Source organism: Rhinatrema bivittatum, chromosome 3 (genome assembly GCF_901001135.1).
Source record: "Rhinatrema bivittatum chromosome 3, aRhiBiv1.1, whole genome shotgun sequence".
Lineage (NCBI taxonomy): Eukaryota > Metazoa > Chordata > Amphibia > Gymnophiona > Rhinatrematidae > Rhinatrema > Rhinatrema bivittatum.
The window spans coordinates 207,841,124-207,853,347 of NC_042617.1; positions in this window are offsets into that span (position 1 = coordinate 207,841,124).

The window sequence follows — 12,224 nt, forward strand, 5'->3', positions numbered from 1 at the left end:
TTGGTTATGCCGTTCGGGCTTTGTAACGCCCCTGCAGTGTTCCAGCACCTCATAAATGAGGTATTGATAGAGATGCTTCATTCATTGGTCATTGTCTACTTGGACGATGTATTAATATTTTCTAAAGATCTGACAATGCATCGTCAGCACGTGCGACAAGTTCTACAGATTCTGAGGGAGAACAAGCTGTTCGCAAAGTTCGAGAAATGTCTCTTCGAGCAAGAATCACTTCCCTTCTTGGGTTACATTGTTTTGGACACGGGGTTCAGGATGGACCCAGAAAAGGTGTCTGCCATCCGGGATTGGCCTCAACTTATGGGAGTAAGGGCGCTCCAAAGATTCCTGGGGTTCGCAAATTTCTATAGACAGTTCATTCCTCACTACTCCCGTAAAGTGGCTCCACTAACAGCACTTACAAGGAAAGGAGAGGACGCCAAGAATTGGCCTTTAGAGGCAAGGCAAGCCTTTTCGGAGTTAAAGAAGTTGTTCTTGGAGGATGTTTGCCTACATCACCCGGATCCTCTGAGGCCGTTCATCGTAGAGGTGGATGCTTCGGATATCACTGTGGGAGCAGTTCTTAGCCAGACCTCTAAGAACAGAGCGTTGATTCCGTGTTCATACTTCTCTCGTAAATTCTCTGATGCGGAGAGGAATTATGGAATTGGCGACAAGGAACTGTTGGCCATCAAACTGGCCTTTGAGGAATGGAGGCAGGGGTTGGAGGGCACTCAACATCCAATAACAGTTTATACAGATCACAAAAATCTGGAGTTCCTATGCAAAGCTCAGCACCTGAACCCCAGACAAGCCTGGTGGTCTCTGTTCTTCAGTCGCTTTAATTTCTTCTTGCACTATTGGCCAGCTACTAAAAATGTGCGAGCAGATGCGCTATCTCGCATCAGCGAGATAGACGAACAGGACAGTTCGCCCAATACATTCTTGATCCTGCTAGAGTCAGTATAACCAGTACTATGGTCTCACCAGGAGACAGGACAGTGGTACCATCGTCATCTTAGAAAAAGAGTATTGATGTGGGCTCATGACTCCCTCACGTCCGGGCACGCAGGGAGAGCTCGAACTCTGAGCCTACTAACACAATTCTACTGGTGGCCTCGCATGAGACAAGATGTCAATCTTTAACGTCAGTTTCCTGCCCCACCTGTGCCAGACAGAAACCACTAATGGGTCACCCGTGGGGGTTGCTACAACCACTGCCTATTCCCGTGGAACCCTGGGACACACCTTGCCATGGGACTTCGTAGTGGATCTTCCTCCGTCCGAGGGAAGAACAGTGATCTGGGTGACAGTAGACTGTTTCTCCAAGATGGCCCTCTTTGTTGCCTTGCCTAAATTGCCATCAGCACCAGAGTTGGCACAACTCTTTGTACAACATGTCTTCTGAGCACATGGCCTACCGTCACATATCGTGTCAGATAGGGGCCCACAGTTTACGGCACGTTATTGGAGAGCTCTGTGTAAGAAGTTCAGATTCAGTTAGATCTCACCACTGCGTTCCATCCACAAGTAACGGACAGATGAAACACACTAATCGTTCTCTGAGACCTTCCTATGGGCCTTCACCAACGAGACCCAGAGTAATTGGGTGTCTCTCCTATCATGGGCGGAGTTCTCCTATAATAACCACACTCATAGTGCCACTGGGCAATCTCCCTTTCTACTGGTAAATGGGAAACAACCTCAGACACCTCTGCCACTGCCAGTAACTGTCCCCTCTCTGGCCGCCCAGTTGACAGCTCTTTGACTCCACAGTCTTTGGATCTCGATCCAGGAGAAACTTCAACACTCTGCTGCATCTGCAAAACGATTTGTGGATCGCCATCGTCGGCCAGCTCTGGTCTTCTTATCTGGAGGCAAAGTTTGGTTAACCACTAAGAACATTCACCTACGCTTACCCTCCAAACGTCTCGCACCCAAGTATTTTGGACCATTCCGGATTGCGGAGAGAGTGGGAACAGTAGCTTACTGTCTTCGATTACCTTCTACACTGAGAATCCACAACGTCTTTCATGTCTCCCTTCTCAAGCCAGTTGACCTCTCCAGGTTCATTTGTTCCATACCTGAACCCTCGGAGACTCCTTCAGCCACAGACACAATCTTTCAGGTATGTGAAATACTGGACTTTCGCTTTGCTCATCGCAGATGGGAGTATCTTCTCACCTGGGAAGGATGTGGTCCAGAGGACAATATCTGGGAGCCGGCCTGCAACATATTGGATAAGTTGTTGCTTCTACAGTTCCATCGGGATCATCCAGGGGGAAACCTAGCCCTCCCGGAAGGGGCTGTAAGAGGGGGGGTACTGTTGGCAATTCCTGTCGCAACACCCACGACCGGTCTCTTACCTCCATGGCTGTCCCCAGGCTCGGGCAGGTCTCCCCGATCCACTGTGAGGCCTGCACAGGCCTTCCCCGGCCGCGGTGCCTCCACGAGGTAGATGCCGTCAAGCTTTCCTGTGTATGCGCACGCGCAAGGAGGCAGCTCTTGAAGCTGCAGGGGCGGGAGATCTCGGCCGGCCCCCGGAGTGACGTCAGATGCTGGTAGGGAATTTAAGCCCGGTTCCTGCTCCAGGACATTGCCTTGCAATGAGGTCGCTCTTGTGAGTATCTAGTTGCTGTCTCGTATGTGTTCCTGCTTCAGTTCTTGTTCCAGCTTGTTCCTGCTTCCGCTCCTGATCCAGCCTCCGCTCCTGATCCAGTCTCTGCTCCTGTTCCAGCCTCCATTCTTGATCCAGTCCTGTCTTTCCTCGGATTATCTGCCTGGTTTTGACTCCGGACCGCACCTGCTTCTGTCTTGCCTGCCGCCAGCGCTGAACTGTGTCTGCCTTGTCATCTTGGTTATTCTCCTAAGTCCCAGTGGCCTGGGTCCTCATGGGCTCCTCCCGGGGGGACCTCAGGCTTCCAGGGTGAAGCTACCATCTGGTCTCCTGGCTTGGTGCCACCTCCTGGCCTTTTCCACCTCTGCGGACTACTTGTACGTGCTGACGTCACTCCGCACGGCCATCCCAAGGGTCCACCATCTCAGACATAACAGACCCTTTGGTTAAACCATCTTGAAAAAAAAAGGCACATAGGTTCAAAAACTAAGTCTTCTAGGATTTTAAAATAATCATATGAAAGGCCATCGGGCCCGGGAGATTTGCCCACTTTACAGGCTTTAATGGTGAGTGATCGTTCTCTAGGAGTTATGGGCCTATTTAAGAGATCCAATTGTTGGGATGATAATTGAGGGAGATGAAGGTTTTTAAAAAATTCTTCTTCCTCTGTTTGCCCTCCCTGTCTGTCATCAGTATATAATGTAGCGTAGAATGACCGAAATATCTCTCCAATGTCGGCTCCTCAAGTTGTCCAGGCACCCTGGGGTGTTTTTAATTTTTCTATAAAAGTTTTGCTGCAGCGGGTTCGTATTAAGTTTGCCAATAGTTTTCCAGTTTTGTTACCATATTTAAAGTAATTATGTTCTACATATTGAAAGTTCTTCAGGACTCTTTGCTGTAAATAGGCTTGTAGGGACCCCAGGAGCACGTGATAGTGGTTTGAGTGTTCTGAGGAGGGATTTTGGATCATTATACATTTGACTGCAGCCAATTCAGTTTCTAACTGCAGAATCCTGGCATTAAGTTTTTTATTTCTTTGTCTTAAATAAGAGATTATCTCACCTCTCAAAATAGCCTTAGTAGTTTCCCAGAATAGGCTTGGATTCTCCATATGTTGTATATTGGATTCTCTAAAAAGAAGCCATTTGGGCTTGAGAAATTTTTGGAATTCAAGATCATTTTTTCATATAAGACGGGAATCTCCACCAACACATTTGTGGGTTCTTGTCTCCAAGGTTTATATCTACCCATTTAAGTGTGTGGTCCAAAACACTGGCTTGTCCTATGCTAGCATCTCTGATAAATGGAAATACATTTTTGGGCTCCCAAATATAATCTATATGAGAAAGGGTATTATGGGCCTTAGAGACGTGTGTGTAATCCCTTTCCTCAGGATGTAAGATACGCCACACATCTAGGAGTTGTAAGCTTTACATAATTCGGCTAAACATGTTTGTGGTATACCTATTGATCTGTGAGTGGGTGCAGATGATTTATCTAGGGAGGGGTTTGAATGTTGTATTAAAAGCCAACCTTGCCTATGTAACATAAGAAGGTTCATTATATTGGAAAAAAAAACTGGGTTTGGAGAGTTGGGCCCATACAAATTACAAAGTGTGAGTTCTTTCCCTTTCATTTTCCCCGTAATTATGGTGTATCTACCTTCTGGGTCAGATATCTCTGCTGTAAGCTGAAAATTTACATTCTTATTAATGAGTATCACAACGCCAGCTTTCTTCCTTGTGCAGGAGAGAAACAGACTTGTCCCACCCAGTCTCAAAGCAATTTTTAAGTTTCTACAGGTTCAGGGTGGGTCTTTTGCAGGCAAGCGATGTCCACCTTAGCCCTCTTGAGGGCTTGAAGCACTTTTGCTCGTTTAACAGGGTTTCCCAAGCCATTAACATTTAAACTTGCTAAGTGCATAACAGATCAAATGTATATTTATTTATTTAGCATTTTTATATACCGATATTCATGTAAAAATTACATATCACTTCGGTTTACATTAGAACGTGAACTAGCATGTAAGAATACATTACATTACAACAAGGGATACATTAACTGGGATAACTGGGCGAATAAAAAGATAGGCTCTTATCTAGGGCCGGAGAATAAGGAGGAGAACAAATTGACTGTACCTAGTGTACCTGAACACTGTGCAGAGTCTTGTGTCTAGGGAAGACCTCATCACTGAAAAGTGACTTGTAAATAGGGTATCTAATGTGGGCTAGTCTTCTGTAGGGTGGAAGAGAGATGTGAGCATGTTTTTTAGTGGAGGAGGTTTTGAAGTGGAACAGGATCAGATGGCTTAAGGGAAAGCTTGCTCGAACAGCCAGGGTTTTGAGTCTTTTTTTGAAGGTGGTCACAGTAATGTGTAATATCAAACAAAATTGCACATATTAGAGATCTATGAACCCCCCAGCCTAGGCTCACAGAGAGTGAAGGACATACCTACTGAAAGTGGTGAGTGATCCAGTGATAAGTTCCTATGAAGATGAAGAATATGTCTCACCCCCTTCATTTTCCATGCACCTGGAAGGACCCCAGATTGTTTCCAAAATATCCCAATTTTACACCCCCCCCCTTCCAAGACCCTCCCCCCAACTTCTGAACTCCCTTAAAAAACATAACCAGATTACCACCTCTTAAATTCAGAGGAGGTTTGGAGGACACGAGTTCGATGTGCTTCAGCACCATCCACCTTTAAACTGAAGGGTGTTAGCATATAATTTAAAACGATATAGTCAAAAGAGGAGCAGTCATATTGCTTATACCATTGCCAGTCATAATAAAGTCCCAGCTAACCGCTAAAGTATCAGCTTTAGCATGCAAGTTATGGCTGGGTCCAATTACAATCTCTCACACCAATTGTTCCGCCGGAGCGTAGGTCGTCCGCCCTTCCCTTAACTGTTGAAATTGCCAGTATCTGACGCCGGGAGCTGATTCTTGGAGGACCATGAGGGAAATGAGGGAGCCGCTGCAGCATATGGTAATTCCCTTTAACACGAACTGATGATGCTCTTCAGCACTTTACGTCTCCATGACGTCATCTTGGGCCTTAAAAAAAAAAACACTTTATCCTGGTGACAAAATTCGCTGAACAATCATTTTAATAAAGATACTTTAATCAACATAGGGATGACCGTGGCCTTGCAGTTATCCCTAACTTATTGCAAAGAAGAACAAAAAAAAAATTGGCAAAAGTCTGAGTTCTCGAGGATTAATGAAAGGTTTGAGTTATTGAACTGTTCAGTCTCCTTTTAGACCCATGGCAAAGACTTTCACTTTTTCACTTTCATCAAAGAAATAAACTTTCCCCTCATCCACACTTTTAAATTTGCCGGGTATTGTAGCTGAAAGCATACGCTCTGAGGGGTAGATTTTCAAATAGTGCGAATTGGCCTACTTTTGCTGGCGCATCAGGCGCAAGCAAAAGTAAGCTGGATTTTAGTAGATTATGCGCGGAGCCGCGCGTATCTGCTAAAAACCTGGATCGGCGCGCGCAGGCTATTGATTTTGTATAGCCGGCGCGCGCCGAGCCGCGCAGCCTACCCCCCGTTCCCTCCGAGGCCGCTCCAAATCGGAGCGGCCTCGGAGGGAACCTCCCTTTTGCCCTCCCCTCACCTTCCCCCTCCCTTCCCCTACCTAACCACCCCCCCGGCCCTGTCTAAGCCCCCCCCTTACCTTTGTCGGGGGGATTGACGCCTCCCAGGATGCGCGTAAGCCTCGGAAAAGGGGCAGGGAGGGGGGTGGGTGGGGCAGGGTTAGAGGCTCCCGGCACAGCGGCCATTTGCCGTGGTGCCAGGGGATCGCGGGCTGGCAAGGTGCTGGCTGCGCCAACCTGCACCTGCCCCAAGGCAGGCGCAAAAGGTAAAATAAAGATTGCGGATGGGGGGGGGGGGGCGAGGTTAGGGCTAGGGGCGGGTAAGTTAGGGGAAGGGGAAGGGAGGTTAGTGTAGGAGGTTGGAAAGTTTCCCTCCCAGTCCGCTCCAAAAATTGGAGTGGATTGGGAGGGAACTGAAGGAAGGCTGCGGGCATCGGCGCGCGCAGGATGGAGAAGTGTGCACCCCTTGCTCGCACCAACCCCTGATTTTATAACATGCGCACACCTGAGCGTGCATGTTATAAATTGGGTGTCCATGTGTGCACGCTGGGTAGCGCGCTCACATGGACGCGCACTCACATCCTTGAAAATCTACCCCTATGTGTGTATAGGAACGAGTATACAAATGAGACTGGGCTATAATTGACGTGTGAACAAGCATTTGTCTTCCTACCTTTAATTTGTGCCTGTCACAGCGTGTACCTGCTCAATTCATTTTTTCTATATTTCTTTGTAAAGAACCGATGTCACCAAAGTGGCTTTAAATTTTCAAGAAAATGGATAATGAGATTGATATGCATATTGCTCTTCAGAGCTGGTCTGGTTCCAAATAACTCATTATACATTCATTATTGTCGTAATCATTGTTCATGCATCCTCCATTCAATCTTTGAATAGCATGCAAAATATTCACACAACTGAGCCACTGAATAACCCAGCTAAGTTAGGCAGATAAGTATTTTCTGGCTACCTTCCCTAGCATCTACCTCATAAAAGCTTTTATTTTTTTTTTTTTTTGGGCTATCAGTCTAATTAGAATCTCTCCCAAACTTAGGGATGCTACCTGGCTCCATGTCAAAAGGAATGAGCTAATCCATTCCTAATTTTACCTGACTGCCTGCAGGAACAATCAGAACTACAAGTTCCTGCAATTACTAGGATAAAACCAGGAATATATTGGCCCATTTCTTATTACATGGTGCCAGTTGGTAAACCTATCAAAACTGGGGTTCTGGCATCATAATTCTTCATTCATGACCTTCCAGGGATTTTATCACTTGTTAATATATGTGTGTATTTTTATAGGTTGTATACACAATCAGGTGAATTTTCATAGGAGTTACATACCTTAATGTAACATACTATCATAGCAAGTTTCACAATTCATTTGGGCACGTAAAGTGCATTTACTCAGGTAAATCATATGGACAATTCAATGGCATATATTGTAGAAATTTTCAAAAGCCCACTTACATGGGTAAAGTGAATTTACATGTGTAAAACCCATTTTTAAGCATGTAAATTGCTTTTGAAAATTACCCTATGGAGGTAATTTTAAAAAGAGTTACACATGTAAATGTAACATACTATCATAGCAATTTAAAAAAGCCATTTATGTACATAGTGGGGCAGATTTTAAAACCTGCACGCAGGCGCAGATTTGTTCGCGCAACCCGGCGCGAACAAATCTACGCCCGATTTTATAACATGCGTGCGCAGCCGCGCGCATGTTATAAAATCCAGGGTCGGTGCGCGCAAGGGGGTGCACAATTGTGCAACTTGCACACGCCGAGCTGCGCAGCCTGCCTCCATTGCCTCCGAGGCCACTCCGAAATCAGAGCGGCCTCGGAGGGAACTTTCCTTCCACCCCCCCCCCCCCTCCGCACCTTCCCCTCCATTCCCCTACCTAACCTGCCCCCCAGTCCTACCTAGAACCCCCCCTTACCTTTGTTGAATAAGTTACGCCTGCCTCCCAGCAGGCATAACTTACACGCGCCGGCCGACGACTGGCCCGCAATCCCAGGCACAGCAGCAAATGGCCGCTGTGCCTGGAGGCTCAGGCCCCACCCCCCGGACCGCCTACGCCCCGCCTCTTTCTGCAAGCCCCGGGACATACGCGCATCCCGGGGCTTGCGCGTGCCGCCGAGCCTATGCAAAATAGGCTCATCGCGCACAGGGTTTTTTTTTAAGGGTTACACACATAACTTACGCGCGTAACCCTTTTAAAATCCGCCCCAAAGTGAACTTCCACGTGAATATCCTATGGACAAGTCAATGGTATATACTGTGGCAATTTTCAAAAGCCTGCTTACTCGGATAAATTTACACGTGTAAAGCCCAATTTTAAGTATGTTAATACTTTCTGAAATCAGGCCCAATAACATTATGAGCAGCAGTAAATGTAGAAGAATCGTGCTTTCTTTTTCCAAAATGCTACTTAATCATTAAAACTTTTTAACAGAAGTTATCACTAATATATACATGATACTCATTTGTGATAAAACTGGCAAATCCTCTCTGTCTTATTGATACAGTAAGAGAGTTGTCAGGTGGCACAGATATAATCATCAGTGATTTAATCATATTAAAATAGTCAGCGATCTGTTGCCATTGCTTACAATAATATTGAGTCAATATCATCTGTAGTAATACTAGAGTCTAAATGCCAAGACTGTTCCCACATCTCATTTGCATAATAAATGAGAAGTGTGTCAATGCAGCTGATAAGCATCCTGTGCCAAAAAAATGTTGTTTAGCTTGTCAGGGCTGGGGAGTCAATGTTTGCCAAGACAAGATTGAATTGCCTCTGCTTTATTAAAACACTATTGAGCTAAAAAGCATGTCTTTCAAAGTATACTGAGCCTCTAGCAAATTGTTGGCAATTGTATTTATCTCCCCCCAACAACACATACAATAGACACAACATTCTGTTTGTTCTTTTCCTTTTATCACTCTCTGACTCCCTGAATGAAAAAACCAAAAGAATCATTGCTTATCTTTAAATTAAACCAGGTGCAGTTCTGACTGTACTAGAGAAGATGGTATTTTTGTAGTAAAACAGTTCAGATATGCTCGCTGTTGAATCTTCTTTCTGCTTCAGCATTTGTTTATAGCATATAATTAAAGCTGTGACTGGAAAATGAACATTGATTTACTAATTTACCACCTGGTTCACTAACATTTTCAGGGTATTTTTTCTTTAATTCTGCAATACTCCTTTGAATTGTAGCTATTAAAACTCAAAATTAAGTGTCCATTAAGCTTTATGGTTTTGAAGCAGTGGAGTTCCTATTAAATCTGCTAAATACAGGTATTCATGCCACTAGCAATTCACCTTAACCATACTCCTTAAGGTTGAATTTTTTTTTTCTTCCTTCCATCCTTCTAACCCGCTCCGTCTTGAGAAGTAGCACAAATCAGAATTATAATTTTGCAAGGTCATATGCTATAGAGCTAGGTCTATTAGGGACCCAAGTTGATGAAACAGTCAAACGTGTACCATTAATTGAGTATTTAATTGATATAATTGTCTGTTCATTCCGCTACATAAGGCTTAAAGGAAAAAGTTCTTATCCTATGAATATATGAGTTCAATAAGGTCTTGCTTGAATTAATGCCAACCTATAATTCATCACTAGTGCATGGTATACCACATATTCTGCAATCTATATTTTAACAAATCATTTGAATCTGCAAATTATATTTTAATATTTAAGAATAGTTTCTCTAGCTAAAGGCCTCATTCACGAAGCATTTTTCCCATATACACAGAATGAGAGAAAGCCTTAGGGGGGTAATTTTCAAAAGGAGTTACATGTGTAAATGTAAACTACTATTGTAGCAATTTTCAAAATCTATTTACCTCGAGTAAATCCTATAGACAAGTCAATGGCAGATATTGTAGCAATTTTCAAAACCCCACTTATTTCAGCAAAGTGCATTTACTGGGAGATAGGGATGTGTAGAGGGACGCTATACGTTGCATTCAGAATTCGTATTCATCGGGGGGGCAGATACGTTGCATTCAGCAAGGGGGGCCCCCATGATATGTTAATGCATTTATTCTTATTCGTTTCCCGGCTAAAATTGAATTAACTTCAACCCCCCACCCTCCTGACCCTCCCCCCCCCCAAGACTTGCCAAAAGTCCCTGGTGGTCCAGCGGGGGTCCGTGAGCGATCTCCTGCACTTGGGTGCTCAGCTGCCAGTATTCAAAATGGCACCGATAGCCTTTGCCCTCACTATGTCCACAGGGGCTACCGGTGCCATTGGTCAGCCCCTGACACATGGTAGGAGCACAAGATGGTGCCAGCCATCCATTGCTCCTACCATGTGACAGGGGTCGACCAATGGCACCGGTAGCCCCTGTGACATAGTAAGGTCAAAGGCTATTGGTGCCATTTGAATACCGGCAGCCGAGTGCGTGAGTGCAGAGATGGCTCCCTGACCCCCGCTGACCACCAGGGAGTTTTTGTAAGTCTTGGGGGGGTCAGGAGGGTGGGGGGGTTTGTTTAAATTTTGCTCCTTTAGACGGCCGAATAATTTTGCGAAGATTCGTTGTATTCGTGGGGAATCGCGATACGTTTCGCTTCCCCACGAATTAACGAATATGGCCCTATATGTTGTGGATTACCAATATGTTAGAAACGAATGCGCACCCCTACTGGGGAGATACATGCATGCTTGCATGCTTTTTAAAATCTGTGCCTCATGAGCCAGCCAGAGACACGTGTGTATCTCCCCAAGTTTATGTGCATAGGGCTTTTAAAATTGACCTTGAAGGAGGTAATGTATCTAGATGAAATAAATGACTGCTTCATGGAATAGCAAGAAGCAAAAAGGAGGGAGCTATTTTAGACCTAATTCTTTGTGGAACACATGATGTTGTGCAGAGATAATGGTATTAGGGATACCTGGCAATAGTGATCATTATATGATCAAAAATGATTTGATAACTGGAGGGAGGACACTAAGGAAATCTACTCTGATAGCATTTAACTAACAAAAGGGAGACTATGATAAAATGAAAAAAAAAATGTTTAGGTAAAACTGAAAGGAGCATCTGCAAAGGTCAAGAGTTTATATCAGTCATGAGCAATGTCTAAAAATGCCATCTTGGAAGCCCATACCAGATGTATTCAACACATTAAAAACTTTGGAAGGAAGACCAAACAACTGTTGGCATGGTTAAAAGATGAGGTGAGAGAGGCTTCTAGTGAAAAGAAGATCTTTCAAAAAATGGAAAAGGGATCCTAATGAAGAAAAGAGGAAACAGCTTAAGCATTGGCAAGTTAGATGCAAAGCATTGATAAGGAATTTGAAAAGAAGCTTGCTATGGAAGCAAAAACTCATTATAAAAACTTTTCCAGGTAAATTCAAAGCAAAAATGTCTGCACAGGAGTCAGTTGTACTAGTTGCTAATGGAGGACAAGGCCATAGCATAAAGATTAAATTAATCTTTGCTTTAGACTTTATAGAATAAGATATAAGGCAGATACCCATGCCAGAGGAACTGAAACAAATCTCATTGAACCTGAAAGATGAAAAAGGGCAAATTGACAAATTAAAAAATAACAAATCATCTGGACCAGATAGTATACATCCCAGCATACTGAAACAACTGTAAAATGAAATTCCAAATCTATAATCCATAAATTATCATTAAATCAGTTATGGTACCTGAAGTTTGGAGGATGACCAATGTAATGCTGTATTTTAAAAGAGGTTTCCAGAGTTGATCTGGGAAACTCAGATTGGTGAGCCTGAAGTCAGTACCAAGAAAGATGGTTGAAACTATTCTAAAAATCAACATTTCTGAACATATCACACTCATAGTTTAATGGGACAAAGTTAATATGGATTTAGCCAAGGGAAATCTTGCCTCACCAATCTGCCTCATTTTTTGAAGGCATGAATAAGCATGTAGATGAAGGTATACAAGAATACAAGATGAAGGTATACAAGGTATACAAGATTTGATTTATTTATTTATTTTAAAATGTTTTGTATA